The 19,221-nt window shown below is 45.0% G+C and overlaps 1 protein-coding gene and 1 long non-coding RNA gene across 8 annotated transcripts in view; one reads left to right on the top strand and one right to left on the bottom strand.

Annotated features, from left to right (window-relative positions):
- Positions 1 to 2,221, top strand: part of LOC134933561 (uncharacterized) — a 121,672-nt gene extending 119,451 nt beyond the window's left edge. Inside the window, exon 3 of the long non-coding RNA XR_010179731.1 lies at positions 971 to 2,221. This is a non-coding gene — a long non-coding RNA (uncharacterized LOC134933561). The remainder of the gene's footprint in view (positions 1 to 970) is intronic.
- BICD1 (BICD cargo adaptor 1) overlaps positions 1 to 19,221 on the bottom strand; it is a 529,680-nt gene that overhangs the window by 301,162 nt on the left and 209,297 nt on the right. The window lies entirely within an intron of this gene.

The raw sequence follows: 19,221 nt of genomic DNA, 5'->3' as shown, positions 1-19,221 counted from the left end.
CACAGAGAGATGTAAAGTGCCAGATATGGGCATACATTTGCTTTGCGACTTTACCCATAGCAAAATCACGTAAAATACACCACTGAAGCTGGTGTAATCCTCGCTCAGCCCTTTAATGTGGAACATTCAGAGGCAGACTTATATTATTGGAACCTGTAGGTGGGGTATCTTATCAGGGTGTGGCCAGTGACAATATCGCCAGCCGCTGTGTCAACCACAGTTATACCAGTGCCAGGGTACCGACACGGCTGAAATACTATTTACAGCAATTGTGGGTGTTATAATTTAAACATGACGCTTACGGCACCTTTAAAGTTCTTACAACCGCACATGTGAAATGCTTTAGGTAGGATCTCAGCCACGTTGGGATCATGACGCCAAAATACTGTGGTTGACATGGCAACTGGTGACATCATCACTGTCGGCCTCTTGTACCCAATACGTAGGCAGCACCCCAATCCTCCCTTCTTCTACACAGAAATGTTTCTGCCCTGTCCTGACGGAACAGAGTATAGTGGCGCTACATTAACCTCTGTCGCAACTAGAATCAAATATTTATTATTTCATTATTTATTACCAGTTATTTATATAGCGCACGCATATTCCGCAGCGCTTTACAGAGAATATTTGGCCATTCACATCAGTCCCTGCCCCAGTGGATCTTACAATCTATATTTCATATCGCATGGGCACGCACACGCATTCACGCTAGGGTTAATTTTTGTTGGGAGACAATTAATTTACCGGTATATTTTTGGATTGTGGGAGGAAACTGGAGTACCTGGAGGAAACCCACGCAAAAACAGGGAGAACATACAAACTCCACACCGTTAGGACCATGGTGGGAATCGAACCCATGACATGGATGCTGTGAGGCAACAATGCTAACCTTTACACCAACTGTATTGCTTACTGAGTATGTGTTTTGTTATTTCTCACATAATATGGTTTCTCGGTTTATTTCTCTCAGGCAACTCATCCTAGAATCTGGATTTCACTTAACATTCATGAACTTTGATTGCCATGTGGACAGTAATCACACCATGGAAATGAACAAGTCTTAAGTAACGTTCCAAATGTTCTCGGACACAGTGATATCTGGCATCCCAAGCAGTGCCTATCTTTATGGAACCTATTTATGATGACTATTACCTGATACCGATGCTATCTGGTGGACCATGGCCTCATCAGCTCCTTGTCGGATGAACAGAAGTGACCCGAGACCCAAGAACTATTCAAATTAGCAAATATTATTACGCCACCTGCCAGGCAACACAGTTATTCACGTTCTTTTATGGGGATCGGTATGAAATACCTACAATCAAAATCCAGACAGTTGAAATCCCGACAAGGTCAAAATACCGACATTTAAAATACCGACAAGGTCAAAATACCGACATGTAAAATGACGACAGGTCAAAATACCGACATGAGGTTTTCATTGTTTTTTGGTGTGGCACACTTATATAGGTCGACATGGACACCATATAAGTGTGCCGCGTCCCCTCGCCATGCTTCGGGCACACTATTATATTCCCCCTCCAGGTCCACTGGGATGGTAAAGTATGAACAAGTCGGTTTCAATGAAAAAATCATGAAAAACTCATGTTCGGCATTTTGACCTGTTGACATTTTACATGTCGGTATTTTGACCTTGTCGGTATTTTAAATGTTGGTATTTTGTCCATGTCGGGATTTTGACCTTGTCAGGATTTGACCGTCGGTCAAATGCTGTCGGGATTTCGACCGTCGGGATTTTGATTGTCGGTAAATTGACTGCATCCCTTTTATGCCACCCTGAAACTTCCCCTTCATTACCCAATTAGCAAATGGCATCCTTCTCTGATAATTATGTACGCCTTGTGTGTAAATGATTAATTAATGTATGATGACTACGTGAAATTAAGCACATCTATATATATACTGTGGGTATGGGATGATAGATAGACAGTGTCTAGTTAGACAGTCAATAGATAGACACCACATGTTAGACAGACATTAGGTCGACAGGGTCAAAAGGTCGACATGAAAATGGTCAACACAAAAAAGGTAGACACCATTTTTTTGCATTTTTGTGGTTTGTGTGGATAGTTTTATCATCTGGGACCCCCAATTGTAGAAAGGCATACCCTTGTGTGGCTCGCCACAAGGTTTATATCCAACTCTGTGCCGACATGGATAGAGAAGGTATGAAATAGTCCAAAAACATGTAATTAAAAAAAAAAACCTCTCTACCTTTTTTATGTTGACCATATTCATGTTGACCTTTTGACACCTTTTGACCCTGTCAACCTTTTGAACTATCTACCTTTTTATGTCGCCCTTTTGACCCTGTAAACCTAATTATCTGTCTAACATATGGTGTCTATCAGTGACGTGTGATGAGGTCTTTGGCTAGGGAGGCACAGCTACAAATATATATATATAATAAGAATTTACTTACCGATAATTCTATTTCTCGTAGTCCGTAGTGGATGCTGGGGACTCCGTAAGGACCATGGGGAATAGCGGCTCCGCAGGAGACTGGGCACAAAAGTAAAGCTTTAGAACTACCTGGTGTGCACTGGCTCCTCCCCCTATGACCCTCCTCCAAGCCTCAGTTAGGATACTGTGCCCGGACGAGCGTACACAATAAGGAAGGATTTTGAATCCCGGGTAAGACTCATACCAGCCACACCAATCACACCATATAACTTGTGATCTAAACCCAGTTAACAGCATGATAACAGAGGAGCCTCTAGAAAAGATGGCTCACTACAGCAATAACCCGATTTTTTTGGTAACAATAACTATGTACCAGTATTGCAGACAATCCGCACTTGGGATGGGCGCCCAGCATCCACTACGGACTACGAGAAATAGAATTATCGGTAAGTAAATTCTTATTTTCTCTGACGTCCTAGTGGATGCTGGGGACTCCGTAAGGACCATGGGGATTATACCAAAGCTCCCAAACGGGCGGGAGAGTGCGGATGACTCTGCAGCACCAAATGAGAGAACTCCAGGTCCTCCTCAGCCAGGGTATCAAATTTGTAGAATTTTACAAACGTATTTTCTCCTGACCAAGTAGCTGCTCGGCAAACTTGTAAAGCCGAGACCCCTCGGGCAGCCGCCCAAGATGAGCCCACCTTCCTTGTGGAATGGGCTTTTACAGATTTTGTCTGTGGCAGGCCTGCCACAGAATGTGCAAGCTGAATTGTACTACAAATCCAACGAGCAATAGTCTGCTTAGAAGCAGGAGCACCCGGCTTGTTGGGTGCATACAGAATAAACAACGAGTCAGATTTTCTGACTCCAGCCGTCCTGGAAACCTATATTTCCAGGGCCCTGACAACGTCTAGCAACTTGGAGTCCTCCAAGTCCCTAGTAGTCGCAGGCACCACAATAGGTTGATTCAGGTGAAACGCTGAAAACCACCTTAGGGAGAAACTGAGGACTAGTCCTCAATTCCGCCCTGTCCGAATGGAAAATCATATGAGGGCTTTTACAGGATAAAGCCGCCAATTCTGACACGCACCTGGCCCAGGCCAGGGCCAACAGCATGCCCACTTTCCATGTGAGATATTTTAACTCCACATATTTAAGTGGTTCAAACCAATGTGACTTTTGGAACCCAAAAACTACATTTAGATCCCAAGGTGCCACTGGAGGCACAAAAGGAGGCTGTATATACAGTACCCCTTTCACAAACGTCTGAACTTCAGGGACTGAAGCTAGTTCTTTTTGGAAGAAATTTGACAGGGCCGAAATTTGAACCTTAATGGACCCCCATTTCAGGCCCATAGACACTCCTGTTTGCAGGAAATGTAGGAATCGACCTAGTTGAAAATTCCTCCGTCGGGGCCTTACTGGTCTCGCACCACGCAACATATTTTCGCCAAATGCGGTGATAATGTTTTGCGGTTATATCTTTCCTGGCTTTGATCAGGATAGGAATGACTTCATCCGGAATGCCTTTCTCCTTCAGGATCCGGCGTTCAACCGCCATGCCGTCAAACGCAGTCGCGGTAAGTCTTGCAACAGACAGGGTCCTTGCTGGAGCAGGTCCCTTCTTAGAGGTAGAGGCCACGGATCCTCCGTGAGCATCTCTTGAAGTTCCGGTTACCAAGTCCTTCTTGGCCAATCCGGAGCCCGAATATAGTGCTTACTCCTCTCCATCTTATAATTCTCAGTACCTTGGGTATGAGAGGCAGAGGAGGGAACACATACACTGACTGGTACACCCACTGTGTTACCAGAGCGTCTACAGCTATTGCCGGAGGGTCCCTTGACCCGGCGCAATACTTGTCGAGTTTTTTAAACATGTGGAAGACTTCTGGGTGAAGTCCCCACTTGCTGACAGTGCTATCACATGATTTTCCGCCCAGCGAAGAATCCTTGCAGCTTCTGCCATTGCCCTCCTGCTTCTTGTGTCACCCTGTCTGTTTACGTGGGTGACTGCCGTGATGTTGTCAGAATGGATCAACTCCGGGTGACCTTGAAGCAGAGGTCTTGCTGAGCTTAGAGCATTGTAAATGGCCCTTAGCTTCAGGATATTTATGTGAAGTGATGTCTTAAGGCTTGACCATAAGCTCTGGAAATTCCTTCCCTGTGTGACTGCTCCCCAGCCTCGCAGGCTGGCATCCGTGGTCACCAGGACCCAGTCCTGAATGTCGAATCTGCGGCCCTCTAGAAGATGAGCACTCTGCAACCACCACAGGAGAGACACCCTTGTGCTTGGTGACAGGGTTATCCGCTGATGCATCTGAAGATGCGACCCGGACCATTTGTCCAGCAGGTCCCACTGGAAAGTTCTTGCGTGGAATTTGCCGAATGGGATTGCTTCGTAGGAAGCCACCATTTTTCCCAGAACCCTTTCATTGATGTACTGAGACTTGGCTCGGTTATAGGAGGTTCCCGACTAGCTCGGATAACTCCCTGACTTTCTCCTCCGGGAGAAACACCTTTTTCTGGACTGTGTCCAGGATCATCCCTAGGAACAGACGACGAGTCGTCGGAATCAGCTGCGATTTTGGAATATTGAGAATCCAATCGTGCTGCCGCAACACTACCTGAGATAGTGCTACACCGACCTCCAACTGTTCCCTGGATCTTACCCTTATCAGGGAATCGTCCAAGTAAGGGATAACTAAAATTCCCTTCCTTCGAAGGAGTATCATCATTTCGGCCATTACCTTGGTAAAGACCCGGGGTGCCGTGGACCATCCATACGGCAGCGTCTGAAACTGATAGTGACAGTTCTGTACCATAAACCTGAGGTACCCTTGGTGAGAAGGGTAAATTGGGACATGAAGGTAAGCATCCTTGATGTCCCGAGACATCATGTAGTCCCCTTCTTCCAGGTTCGCAATCACTGCTCTGAGTGACTCAATCTTGAATTTGAACCTCCGTATGTAAGTGTTCAAGATTTTAGATTTAGAATCGGTCTCACCGAGCCGTCCGGCTTCGGTACCACAACAGTGTGGAATAATACCCCGTTCCCTGTTGCAGGAGGGGTACCTTGATTATCACCTGCTGGGAATACAGCTTGTGAATGGCTTCCAAAACTGCCTCCCTGTCAGAAGGAGACATCGGTAAAGCCGACTTTAGGAAACGGCGAGGGGGAGACGTCTCGAATTCCAATTTGTACCCCTGAGATATCACCTGAAGGATCCAGGGGTCTACTTGCGAGTGAGCCCACTGCGCGCTGAAATTCATTGAGACGGGCCCCCACCGTGCCTGATTCTGCTTGTAAAGCCCCAGCGTCATACTGAGGGCTTGGCAGAGGCGGGAGAGGGCTTCTGTTCCTGGGAACTGGCTGATTTCTGCAGCCTTTTTCCTCTCCCTCTGTCACGGGGCAGAAATGAGGAACCTTTTGCCCGCTTGCCCACGAAAAGACTGCGCCTGATAATACGGCGTCTTCTTATGTTGAGAGGCGACCTGGGGTACAAACGTGGATTTCCCAGCTGTTGCCGTGGCCACCAGGTCTGAAAGACCGACCCCAATTAACTCCTCCCCTTAATAAGGCAATACTTCCAAATGCCGTTTGGAATCCGCATCACCTGACCACTGTCGTGTCCATAACCCTCTACTGGCAGAAATGGACAACGCACTTAGACTTGATGCCAGTCGGCAAATATTCCGCTGTGCATCACGCATATATAGAAATGCATCTTTTAAATGCTCTATAGGCAATAATATACTGTCCCTATCTAGGGTATCAATATTTTCAGTCAGGGAATCCGACCACGCCAACCCAGCACTGCACATCCAGGCTGAGGCGATTGCTGGTCGCAGTATAACACCAGTATGTGTGTAAATACATTTTAGGATACCCTCCTGCTTTCTATCAGCAGGATCCTTAAGGGCGGCCATCTCAGGAGAGGGTAGAGCCCTTGTTCTTACAAGCGTGTGAGCGCTTTATCCACCCTAGGGGGTGTTTCCCAACGCACCCTAACCTCTGGCGGGAAAGGATATAATGCCAATAACATTTTAGAAATTATCAGTTGTTATCGGGGGAAACCCACGCATCATCACACATCTCATTTAATTTCTCAGGTTCAGGAAAACTACAGGTAGTTTTTCCTCACCGAACATAATACCCCTTTTTGGTGGTACTCGTATTATCAGAAATGTGTAAAACATTTTTCATTGCCTCAATCATGTAACGTGTGGCCCTACTGGAAGTCACATTTGTCTCTTCACCGTCGACACTGGAGTCAGTATCCGTGTCGGGGTCTATATCTGCCATCTGAGGTAACGGGCGCTTTAGAGCCCCTGACGGCCTATGAGACGTCTGGACAGGCACAAGCTGAGTAGCCGGCTGTCTCATGTCAACCACTGTCTTTTATACAGAGCTGACACTGTCACGTAATTCCTTCCAACAGTTCATCCACTCAGGTGTCGACCCCCTAGGGGGTGACATCACTATTACAGGCAATCTGCTCCGTCTCCACATCATTTTTCTCCTCATACATGTCGACACAAACGTACCGACACACAGCACACACACAGGGAATGCTCTGATAGAGGACAGGACCCCACTAGCCCTTTGGGGAGACAGAGGGAGAGTTTGCCAGCACACACCAGAGCGCTATATATATACAGGGATAACCTTATATAAGTGTTTTTCCCCTTATAGCTGCTGTATTTTTAATACTGCGCGTAATTAGTGCCCCCCTCTCTTTTTTAACCCTTTCTGTAGTGTAGTGACTGCAGGGGAGAGCCAGGGAGCTTCCCTCCAACGGAGCTGTGAGGGAAAATGGCGCCAGTGTGCTGAGGAGATAGGCTCCGCCCCCTTCTCGGCGGCCTTATCTCCCGTTTTTCTGTGTATTCTGGCAGGGGTTAAATTCATCCATATAGCCCAGGAGCTATATGTGATGCATTTTTTGCCATCCAAGGTGTTTTTATTGCGTCTCAGGGCGCCCCCCCCCAGCGCCCTGCACCCTCAGTGACCGGAGTGTGAAGTGTGCTGAGAGCAATGGCGCACAGCTGCAGTGCTGTGCGCTACCTTGTTGAAGACAGGACGTCTTCTGCCGCCGATTTTCCGGACCTCTTCTGTCTTCTGGCTCTGTAAGGGGGCCGGCGGCGCGGCTCTGGGACCTATCCATGGCTGGGCCTGTGATCGGTCCCTCTGGAGCTAATGTCCAGTAGCCTAAGAAGCCCAATCCACTCTGCACGCAGGTGAGTTCGCTTCTTCTCCCCTTAGTCCCTCGATGCAGTGAGCCTGTTGCCAGCAGGTCTCACTGAACCTAAAAAAACCTAAAACTAAACTTTTCACTAAGCAGCTCAGGAGAGCCACCTAGTGTGCACCCTTCTCGTTCGGGCACAAAAATCTAACTGAGGCTTGGAGGAGGGTCATAGGGGGAGGAGCCAGTGCACACCAGGTAGTTCTAAAGCTTTACTTTTGTGCCCAGTCTCCTGCGGAGCCGCTATTCCCCATGGTCCTTACGGAGTCCCCAGCATCCACTAGGACGTCAGAGAAATATATATATATATTTATTTATTATTTATTAACAGTTTCTTATATAGCGCAGCAAATTCCGTTGCGCTTTACAATTTGAAATAACAATAACAAACTGGGTGATAACAGTCATAGAGGTAGGAAGGCCCTGCTCGCAAGCTTACAATCTATAGGGAAATAGGCATATGTACACAAGGAAAGGTGCTATCTATTGCATAGAATGAGAAGACATGTGAGGATATGTGTGGACTGTACAGAGTGGATGTAATTTGATAGGAAGGTTTATGAAAGTTATGTGGGCGGTTCTGGAATTTGATACGCTTGCCTAAAGAGGTGAGTTTTGAGGGAACGCTTGAAGGTTTGGAGACTAGAGGAGAGTCTTATTGTGCGTGGTAGGGCATTCCACAGAGTGGGTGCAGCCCGATGAAAGTCCTGCAGTCGTGAGTGGGAGCGAGTAATGAGTGTGGATTAGAGACGCAGGTCTTGTGAAGAGCGAAGAGGTCGGGTTGGGAGATATTTTGTGATAAGCGAAGTGATGTACGTTGGTGTACTATGGTTAATAGCCTTGTGTGTGAGTAAAAGTATTTTATATTGAATGCGGTAGAGTACAGGTAACCAATGGAGGGACTGACAGAGTGGATCTGCAGATGATGAACGTCTAGCGAGGAAGATAAGCCTCGCTGCAGCATTCAGAATGGATTGTAGTGGGGAGAGTCTCGTTTTGGGAAGACCAGTTAGGAGACTATTGCAATAATCAATGCGGGAGATAATGAGAGCGTGGATTAGAGTTTTAGCAGTGTCTTGTGTAAGGTATGGTCGTATTTTGGATATGTTTTTTAGATGCATGTAACATGATCTTGAGACAGATTGAATGTGGGGAACAAAGGACAGATCAGAGTCAAGGATGACACCTAGGCAGCGAGCTTGTGGGGTAGGGTAGATAGTCGAGTTTTCAACAGTGATAGAGATATCAGGTTGGTACCTACTATTGGCCGGTGGAAATATAATTAACTCTGTCTTTGAAATATTAAGTTTGAGGTGGCGAGATGTCATCCAGGATGAGATGGCAGAAAGGCATTCAGTGACCCGGCACAGTACAGATAGGGACAAGTCTGGGGAGGATAGGTAGATTTGAGTATCATCTGCGTACAGATGATACTGAAAACCAAAAGAGCTGATTAGTTTACCAAGAGATGAGGTATAGATAGAGAAAAGCAGAGGACCCAAGACTGAGCCTTGCGGTACTCCAACTGAAAGAGGTAGCGAAGAGGAGGTAGATTCAGAGAAGCGAACACTGAAGGAGCGATTAGATAGGTACGATATGTATATTATATATACAGTGCATCCGGAAAGTATTCACAGCGCTTCACTTTCTCCACATTTTGTTATGTCACAGCCTTATTACAAGTTGGAATAAATGTATTTTTTCCCCTCAAAATTCTACACACAATATCCCATAATGACAACATGAAAAAAAGTATTTTTTAGATTTTTGCAAATTTATTAAAAATAAAAAACTAAGAAAGCACATGTACATAAGTATTTACAGCCTTTGTCATGAAGCTCAAAATTGCGTTCAGGTGCATCCCGTTTCCACTGATCATCCTTGAGATGTTCCTACAGCTTAATTGGAGTCCACCTGTGGTAAATTCAGTTGATTGGACATGATTTGGAAAGGCACACACCTGTTTATATAAGGTCCCACACTTGACAGTGCATGTCTGAGCATAAACCAAGCATAAAATCAAAAGAATTGTCTGTAGACCTCCAAGACAGGATCGTCTCGAGGCACAAATCTTGGGAAGGTTACAGAAAAATATCTGCTGCTTTGAAGGTCCCAATGAGCACAGTGGCCTCCATCATCCGTAAATGGAAGAAGTTCAGAACCACCAGGACTCTTCCTAGAGCTGGCCGGCCATTTAAACTGAGCAATCGGGGAAGAAGGGCTCTAGTCAGGGAGGTGACCAAAAACCCCATGGTCGCTCTGTCAGAGCTACAGCATTCCCCTGTGGAGAGAGGAGAACCTTCCAGAAGGACAACCATCTCTGCAGCAATCCACCAATCAGGCCTGTATGTAGACTGGCCAGACGGAAGCCACTCCTTAGTTAAAAGCACATGGCAGCCCACCTGGAGTTTGCCAAAATGCACCTGAAGGACTCTCAGACCATGAGAAACAAAATTCTCTGGTCCGAAGAGACAAAGATTGAACTTTTGGCGTGAATGCCAGGCGTCATGTTTGGAGGAAACCAGGCACCTCTCCTCACCAGGCCAATACCATCCCTACAGTGAAGCATGGTGGTGGCAGCATCGTACTGTGGGGATGTTTTTCAGCATCTTTCCCTGCCAGCGAGGAACTTGTATAAGTGTCGCATTCCCCTCTTTTCCTAAAGGGCTTTTACAGCCCAGCGCTTGGCCCCGCCCCCCGCTTTGTCCCCGTTCCCACTGTCTACGGGAGGCACTAGCTATCAGTGCCTCCCAAACTAGAGTATAAGATATAAAAAATATCAAGGGAGCGCTTTACAATAAATCCAAAAATAGTTTATTAGTTACACCATAAAGATATAACACATTAAAAATAATATACCATATGGTTGACACAAATAACATACAACAATATCATTAAGTATCTAAAAATTAACTAAAAAGTCACTGACACAGCTGTCTCTGGATACACCGTATTAGAATACTTTAGTGGGTAATAGTCAATGCCTTATAAATTATAATATCCTTTGTGCTAGATTCGAAAAGGTATATATGGCACATACGGTGTGAATCTGTTATTAAAGTTTTTGTCCAGAGAAACAACAGACCCAATGCAATGCTCACCTCCTTTATATTCCTTTATGCAGTATGATGACAAATGCAGAGGTATAGCGTTAAGTGCTTATGGTGGTCATTTCGAGTTGATCGCTCGCTAGCTGTTTTTAGCAGCCGTGCAAACGCTATGCCGCCGCCCACTGGGAGTGTATTTTAGCTTAGCAGAAGTGCGAACGAAAGGATCGCAGAGCGGCTACAAATTTTTTTTGCTCAATACCTACTCAGCGCTTGCGATCACTTCAGACTGCTCAGTTCCTGTTTTGACGTCACAAACACGCCCTGCGTTTGCCCAGCCACACCTGCGTTTTTCCTGGCACGCCTGCATTTTTCCAAACACTCCCCGAAAACGGTCAGTTGACACCCAGAAACGCCCACTTCCTGACAATCACTCTGCACATTGCCAGCAGTGCGACTGAAAAGCTTCGCTAGACCTTGTGTGAAACTACATCGTTCGTTGTAATAGTATGTTGTGCGTGCGCATTGCGCCGCATACGCATGCGCAGAAGTGCCGGGTTTTTTTTTGCCTCATCGCTGCGCAGCGAACGAATGCAGCTAGCGATCAACTCGGAATGACCACCTATATTAGCAGTGCAGAATCGCTTTATCAATCTCCTCTGTTTTAGTAACTGTGTAATTACTGCACACGGCAGGGGCAGAGGGAGGACGCTGAAGTTCTTTTATAGCGCTGCAGCGCTATGCTCCACCTGTGCCCATGGTATCAAGTTATCGTCCCGATGGGTGTGTATGGATGAGCAGCTATGGGTCCTTCTTACCGGGTACGTATGCTCCTCAGCCGCCATTTAAATTGCACTCCTTTCTCGATAAGTAGCGTAAATAGACTGGCGGGTTGCTGCCTAGGCTTGTAGGAGGAACTATGCCGTGAGACGGTGTATCCGCTGGGTAATATTCTTTATGCCTTACGCGTTTCTCCGCACATGTATACCGGCGGTTTCGTCAGAGGATATGACTCCTGCTACACTGAGCAGCTATTAAACCCAGAGGATCCAATCAAACATAAATCAGGTAATGCTCACACCTGTATACTTTTCAGGGGATCAGCTGTACTGGCATTAATATATGTGACATGTGTGGTAACCTTTACAAATAAAGATTATAATTATTCATAAACCGAGCAGGATGGTGGCTTCCTAATTTACAAACCATAATTGATCACATTTAACATTTACGGGGACATTTACTAAGCAGTGATAAGAGCAGAGAAGTGAGCCAGTGGAGAAGTTGCCCATGGCAACCAATCAGCACTGAAGTAACATCTATAATTTGCATACTATAAAATGATACAGAGCTGCTGATTGGTTGATGGGGCAATATCTCCACTGGCTCACTTCTCCGCTCTTATCACTGCTTAGTAAATGTCCCCCTTAATCACATGTGAACATAAAGACACAAAGCGCCAACTGTAATAGAGTGAGAGTTTCAGAAAGTGAGAGATTTGGTAAGGTTTTGCAGGTTTTTTTAAAGTGGCAATCATTTACACTGCAAGATCAACCTGGTTTTGCAGTGTAAATGATTGCTACTTTAATAAAAACTGAAAAACCTTACCAAACCTATCACTTTCTGAAACTCTCACTCTAATACATTTGGCCCAAAGTGTCTATCAAACAATGAAAGTTACCTAGTGCAAACAAGCATAATATACCACGAAGTAAAACAAGTGATATATAGGCAGTGTCCATAGCATAGTGGTGAAGGACACAAACTCCCATAGACAGAGACCCAGGTTTGAGTCCCAGCATGTATTTAGTTTGTTAACTTGATATTCACTTATATTTTTTATTATATTATATTATATTACAGGTTGAGTATCCCATATCCAAATATTCCGAAATACGGAATATTCCGAAATACGGACTTTTTGAGTGAGAGTGAGATAGTGAAACCTTTGTTTTTTGATGGCTCAATGTACACAAACTTTGTTTAATACACAAAGTTATTAATAATATCGTATTAAATGACCTTCAGGCTGTGTGTATAAGGTGTATATGAAACATAAATGAATTGTGTGAATGTACACACACTTTGTTTACTGCACAATGTTATAAAAAATATTGTCTAAAATGACCTTCAGGCTGTGTGTATAAGGTGTATATGTAACATAAATGCATTCTGTGCTTAGATTTAGGTCCCATCACCATGATATCTCATTATGGTATGCAATTATTCCAAAATACGGAAAAATCCCATATCCAAATTACCTCTGGTCCCAAGCATTTTGGATAAGGGATACTCAACCTGTATATATTTATCTTGTTATCCTAAGAAATACATAGATCGACTCACTTAGTACACTGATATTTTAAGTTTGATCCACTAAGAACAACAGATTGAGGGACCATTCTATTGAAACATACTAGTATGTATAACCAATTAATATTCATATTGGATGAAGGGGAAGAGAAAAAAAAAAAAAGGAAGAAGGATAGGCAATGTTTATAAAAAGAGAACACAAGCGGGAACAGAGGACAATAATCTATAAAACAAGCGGCACTTGAGAGTGGCAATAATGCACTGAAAGAAAAACATCATTTAATATTGTTCAATTCAATATTTTCATTAAGGCCATCTGGAGTAATGGGGCAGATGTATTAACCTGGAGAAGGCATATGGAAGTGATAAACCAGTGATAAGTGCAAGGTAATAAACGCACCAGCCAATCAACTTCAATATGTAAATGAACAGTTAGGAGCTAATTGGCTGCTGCCTTTATCACCTTGCACTTATCACTTGTTTATCACTTCCTTATACCTTCTCCAGGTTAATACATCTGCCCCAATGTACCTAAAGTAAAGATCCAGAATGCCTCTCTAGTGCAGAGTTGATTGAATTTGTCACTTTCCCTAGGAGTGGGGGCAGCAGACTCAATACCCTACAATTTTAAACCACTCAGGTTGTCCTCGTGTGCCTGCAGCATGTGCCTAGAGACACTATGATTAATGTTCTTTTTTAAAATGTTTCTTCTATGTTCAAGAAATCTGATATTCATAGTTCTTGTAGTCCTGGCCACATATTGCTTGCCGCACTTGCAACTAAGTGGGTATATTACATACGGTTTTTGACAATTGAGTAAAGAGTCTATCTTAAAAGTCTATCCAACTGAAGTAGAATTAAAACGTACGCTCCTATGTAGGATAAAGCCACATGTAATACATCTGGCTTTCCCACAGCGAAAACAACCATTGTGCTTAGAAAGCCAAGAGCTTTTTTCTGTTAAGTGCCCTTCTATACTCTTTGTATCCTGAAAGAAACTAGGTGATAAATACAAAGAATGAAGGTTCAAACAGGGTTGAGATTGCCTAAAGGATAAAAAAAAGGGGAAGACTAGATGGGCCAAGTGGTTCTTACCTGCCGTCAAATTCTATTTTTCTGTTTCTATAAATGATTTCTAATGTTTTTAGACTTTTGGAATACAACTTTAGGTTTCTCTCCGAGGCAAGGTTTCAACATTTTATACAGTTTAAGCAACTCAAAGTCCTTATACAGTAGATCATTTTTCTAATGTCATCTGCACAAACATTATACTTGCTAATAAATGGAAGAATTTCATTGCCCATACTTAATTCATATTTCTTAGATCGATGGACTAGGTCCGACTGAGAGAGGAGGGAACTCCTATCTCTCTGATTGACCTCCAATAAGGATTTTTCCAATAATGATTCTGGATAACCTTGGTCAAGAAACGAAATTGTCATTTCTTTCACTTGTACCCCAAAGGTGATCTCATCCGAACAATTCCGTTTCACTCTAAGGTATTGACCTTTGGGTATGTGATTCTTCCATTTTAGGTGATGACAACTTTTGTAGTTGAGGTCATTACTACAATCAACCTCTTTTCTATATGTTTTTGTAACCAGCGAATTATGACTGACGGAGAGGGCAATATCCCAAAAATGAATGTGCTCAGGGTGACAAGTGTGACTGAACTTAAGACCGAATGTGTTGGAATTAAGATAAGAAAGAAAAGAAGGTATCAAGTCAACCCCATCCCAAATAATAACTAGATCATCAATGTACTGACCATAGAACACCAGGTTCGCCCTATATTTGCCCCCCCCCCCCCCCCAGATGTAACTACTTTCGAAGAGGCCCATATATAAATTAGCAAACTAATTAAATGGACCAAAATTATTAGAATAATATAAAGAGGATACATATGACACAGAATATGTGTCTTATGTATCTTCTTTGTATTTTTTTTAATCATTAATGACAGGGGAGGCACTGCCTCTCCTGACTGCACGTCCCTGGTGTCTATCTATTGACTGTCTAACTAGACACTGTCTATCTATCACCCGGATACCATACACTGTAGAAATCTGAGACTAATGCAGGCCATACATCAGACCAACTTTCCTCCAACCATCCAACTGACCAACTGTTATGATTCCAGTACTTCTGACCAGAGGAGATCTTATGACAGAGGCCAGAGTACTGGAAGGAAATGCTGGTTACGGGAGCGGGAAAGCCTAGTAACCCCTGGCGCCCTAACTCCGTTGTCTCGCCCGTGTAATCAGAAATCCCCTGCGAGACTATGGTTGCTTGAGCCCATGGCAGCCGCGTTTGAAGGGCGGATTATGTCTGCCCAACTCCGATGCCCCCTCAGGTCTTAATGGGAGACAAAGGGAAATCCGAGACAGGGTGATAACAAGGGGCCCTCTGACTAAGCAACCAGGCCAGGGGCTACAAGCTAACTAACTTAAACCAGAAGTATGTGCGGACAAACCGCCAGGGAAAAGGACAACCAAAAATCCACTAATCCGTTACTCCTATCCAGCACCGCTGGATACCAGAGTGGATTTGTGGGAGCGGAATCCTCCGCAAAAGCTTCGAAACACAATATAACCAAATAATAAATAGTAAGCGGTCAAGCCGCAACACACGGCTATGCCGCGACTCACGAACACCACAGGATGTTAAAGGTGCTCGGTCTGGACTCCAGGAAAAGATGACAACTTCCGAGTACTGGATCACTGAGGACAGGAACGACCGGATAGAACAGGACTGGAAAACTCTCTGCAACTGACACAGCAAACAGGAAGCTATTACCGGCGTCTGTGAGAAGTCCTGAGAGTGCCTTTAAATGGGAGCCCTCCAATCAGGAGCCAGACAGGGCTAATTACAACATGCCGTGCAGCTGCATGCTGCACGGCCAGGAACCAGTGAGGTGATTAACTTAGACCCAGCAACGGGGAACGCGGTCCGACAGTGGCGTCCCCGTTGCTAGGGTCTGTGCGGCTCCGTGCGCCCGGCGTCTAGCGTTGCTAGGGAGCCGGCGGCTGTCCGCATGCGGCGTCCCTAGTTGCTAGGCGCCGGGCCGCACTGACGAGCGGACCATCGGCGCCTAACAGTACCCCCCCCTTGAGGAGGGGTCAAGGAACCCCTAAGGCCAGGTTTCTGAGGAAATTCTCGAAAAAATGCCCTCTTGAGCCTCGGGGCATGGAGATCCTTATCCAGGACCCAAGACCTTTCTTCTGGACCATAACCTCTCCAATGTACCAGAAAATAAAGCCGACCCCGGGACAACTTGGAATCGAGAACCTTCTCCACCAAGAACTCCTGCTGACCCTGTACATCTACTGGTGATTTCCCCTGAGAGACCTTTCGAGGAAATCTACTGGAAGAAACGTATGGTTTCAACAAGGAGCAATGGAACGTATTTCCGATCCGGAGAGTTCTTGGTAAACGTAACCGGAAAGCAACTGGATTGATTTTTTTTATAATATGAAATGGTCCAATAAATTTGGGGCCCAATCTGGCTGAGGTTTGTCGAAGTTTAATGTTGCGAGTCGACAACCATACCCTATCTCCTACTTTAAAAGTGCAAGGCCGCCGGAGCCTGTCAGAAATTTTTTTCTCCCGAAATGCCGCTTTTCTGAGAGCAAGGTGCACTTTTCTCCAAATGAGTCTGAGATGAGAGGTCAAGGTCAGCGAGGAGACAGAGGAATGTTGAAAAAAGGAATTAGCCCTGGGGTGAAAACCAAAAACTGTAAAAAATGGAGACACATTGGTGGAGGAATGACAGGCATTGTTGTAAGCAAACTCAGCCAAAGGAAGAAACTCGGACCAATCATTTTGGAGTTTGGCCGAGTACAAACGCAAATACTGTTTTAATGATTGATTAACTCGCTCAGTCTGCCCGTTGGATTGGGGATGGTAGCCGGACGTTAAAGACAATTTCATCTTTAATGAGGCACAAAAAGACTTCCAAAATTGTGCAATGAATTGTGGACCCCGATCAGAAACAATATCAGTGGGTAATCCATGGAGTCTGAAAACATGGCGGAGGAACAAAACTGCCAATCCCTGGGCAGATGGCAGTCGGGGAAGAGCAATGAAATGGGCCATCTTGCTAAAACGGTCCACTACTACCCATATGACTCGGCATCCGGCTGACAGAGGGAGGTCTACCACAAAATCCATGGAAATATGAGACCATGGCCTGAGAGGAACATTTAAGGGCATAAGTTGACCGATAGGCAAGGAACGGGGGACTTTATGCTGTGCACAGACTTGACAAGAAAAAACAAACTCCTTAATGTCTTTGGAAAGACCAGGCCACCATACTGAGCGGGAGACTAATTCCAAAGTCTTAGAGATCCCCGGATGCCCGGCAACTTTGCTATCATGAAACTCAGTCAAAACAGTTGCTCTCAAAAACTCAGGGACATAAAGACGACCAGCAGGAGTATTTCCAGGAGCTTGATGTTGAAGCTGCTTTAACTGGGTGAATAAATCTTGTGTGAGACCTGCCCGAATGACTGAAGACGGAAGTATGGGAGTAACAGGACTGTTATCATGAACTGGAAGAAAACTGCGTGACAGGGCATCCGCCTTGGTATTCTTGGAACCTGGCCTGTAGGTGATAAAAAAACTTGAAACGAGTAAAAAATAAAGCCCAACGAGCCTGCCGGGCATTCAGCCGTTTAGCTGATTCGATGTACTGAAGATTTTTGTGATCAGTCAAAACTGAAATGGTATGTGTTGCTCCCTCAAGCCAATGCCTCCACTCCTCGAAAGCCCATTTAATAGCCAGTAATTCCCGGTTACCAACATCGTAGTTGGATTCAGCAGAAGAGAATTTCCTGGACATAAAGGCACAAGGATGTAATTCTAGAGAGTCCGGATCCTTCTGAGACAGGATAGCCCCTACTCCAACCTCCGAGGCATCAACCTCAATAATGAAAGGCAATTCTGGGTTGGGATGTCTGAGGACTGGGGCTGAGATGAAGGCTTGTTTCAAGGCCTGAAAAGATACTTCAGCTTCACGTGACCAGTTGGTTGGATCCGCTCCCTTCTTAGTCAGTGCCACAATGGGAGCAACCAGGTCGGAGAAAGAATGAATAAATCTTCTATAATAATTCGCAAACCCTAAAAAGCGCTGAATTGCTTTTAAGTTGGTGGGTTGCGCCCAACTAAGGATGGCTTGGAGCTTCTTTGGTTCCATACAGAATCCCCGAGGGGAAATAATGTACCCTAAAAAGGATACCTCCGTGACATGAAATTCACACTTCTCCAGCTTGGCATATAGGTGATTTTCACGTAATTTTTGAAGAACCTGACGCACCTGGGTAACATGTTGTTCAATAGAGTCAGAATAGATCAAGATATCGTCTAAGTAGACGACTACGAATCTTCCAAGAAAATCACGGAGCACATCGTTAATGAGATCCTGGAAAACTGCCGGAGCGTTAGACAGGCCGAATGGCATAACCAGATACTCGTAGTGACCCGATTGAGTACTGAATGCCGTTTTCCACTCATCTCCTGACTTGATTCGGATGAGGTTATACGCTCCTCTCAGGTCAATCTTAGAAAAAATCACAGCCGAACGTAGCTGATCAAAGAGGACAGAAATCAGCGGCAAAGGGTAAGTATTTTTTACTGAGATCTTATTCAAGGCTCTAAAGTCAATGCAGGGTCTGAGTGATCCATCTTTCTTATCCACAAAGAAGAAGCCTGCACTTAAAGGAGATTTAGATGGCCTGATAAATCCTTTCCCTAGGCTCTCTTTAACATACTCATTCATGGCCACAGTTTCTGGTCCGGACAATGCATATAACCTTCCCTTTGGTAATGTGGCACCAGGAATTAGCTCAATAGCACAATCATAAGGCCGATGGGGAGGCAGAATGTCCGCATTGCCCTTGGAAAATACATCAACAAAATCCTGGTATTCCACAGGAATGGGTGCGGGAATGACAGCAGCAATTCTGAGGGGAAGCGTAATACATTCCTTATTACAGATGGTACCCCATTGTGAGATCTCCCCCGACTGCCAATCAATGATGGGATTATGAAAGGCCAGCCAAGGGTGACCCAGAACCACTGGAACTGCTGGGCAATGGGTAAGGAAAAATTCAATTTTTTCGGAATGAAGAGCTCCTACCGAAAGTAGAACAGGGGGTGTACAGAGAGAAATAACCCCATTGGATAAGGGACTCCCA

This window comes from Pseudophryne corroboree, chromosome 6, assembly GCF_028390025.1.
Source record: "Pseudophryne corroboree isolate aPseCor3 chromosome 6, aPseCor3.hap2, whole genome shotgun sequence".
Taxonomy (NCBI): Eukaryota; Metazoa; Chordata; class Amphibia; order Anura; family Myobatrachidae; genus Pseudophryne; species Pseudophryne corroboree.
The sequence above is the reverse complement of the archived record's forward strand: the minus strand, read 5'-3'. Positions and strand labels throughout refer to the sequence as shown.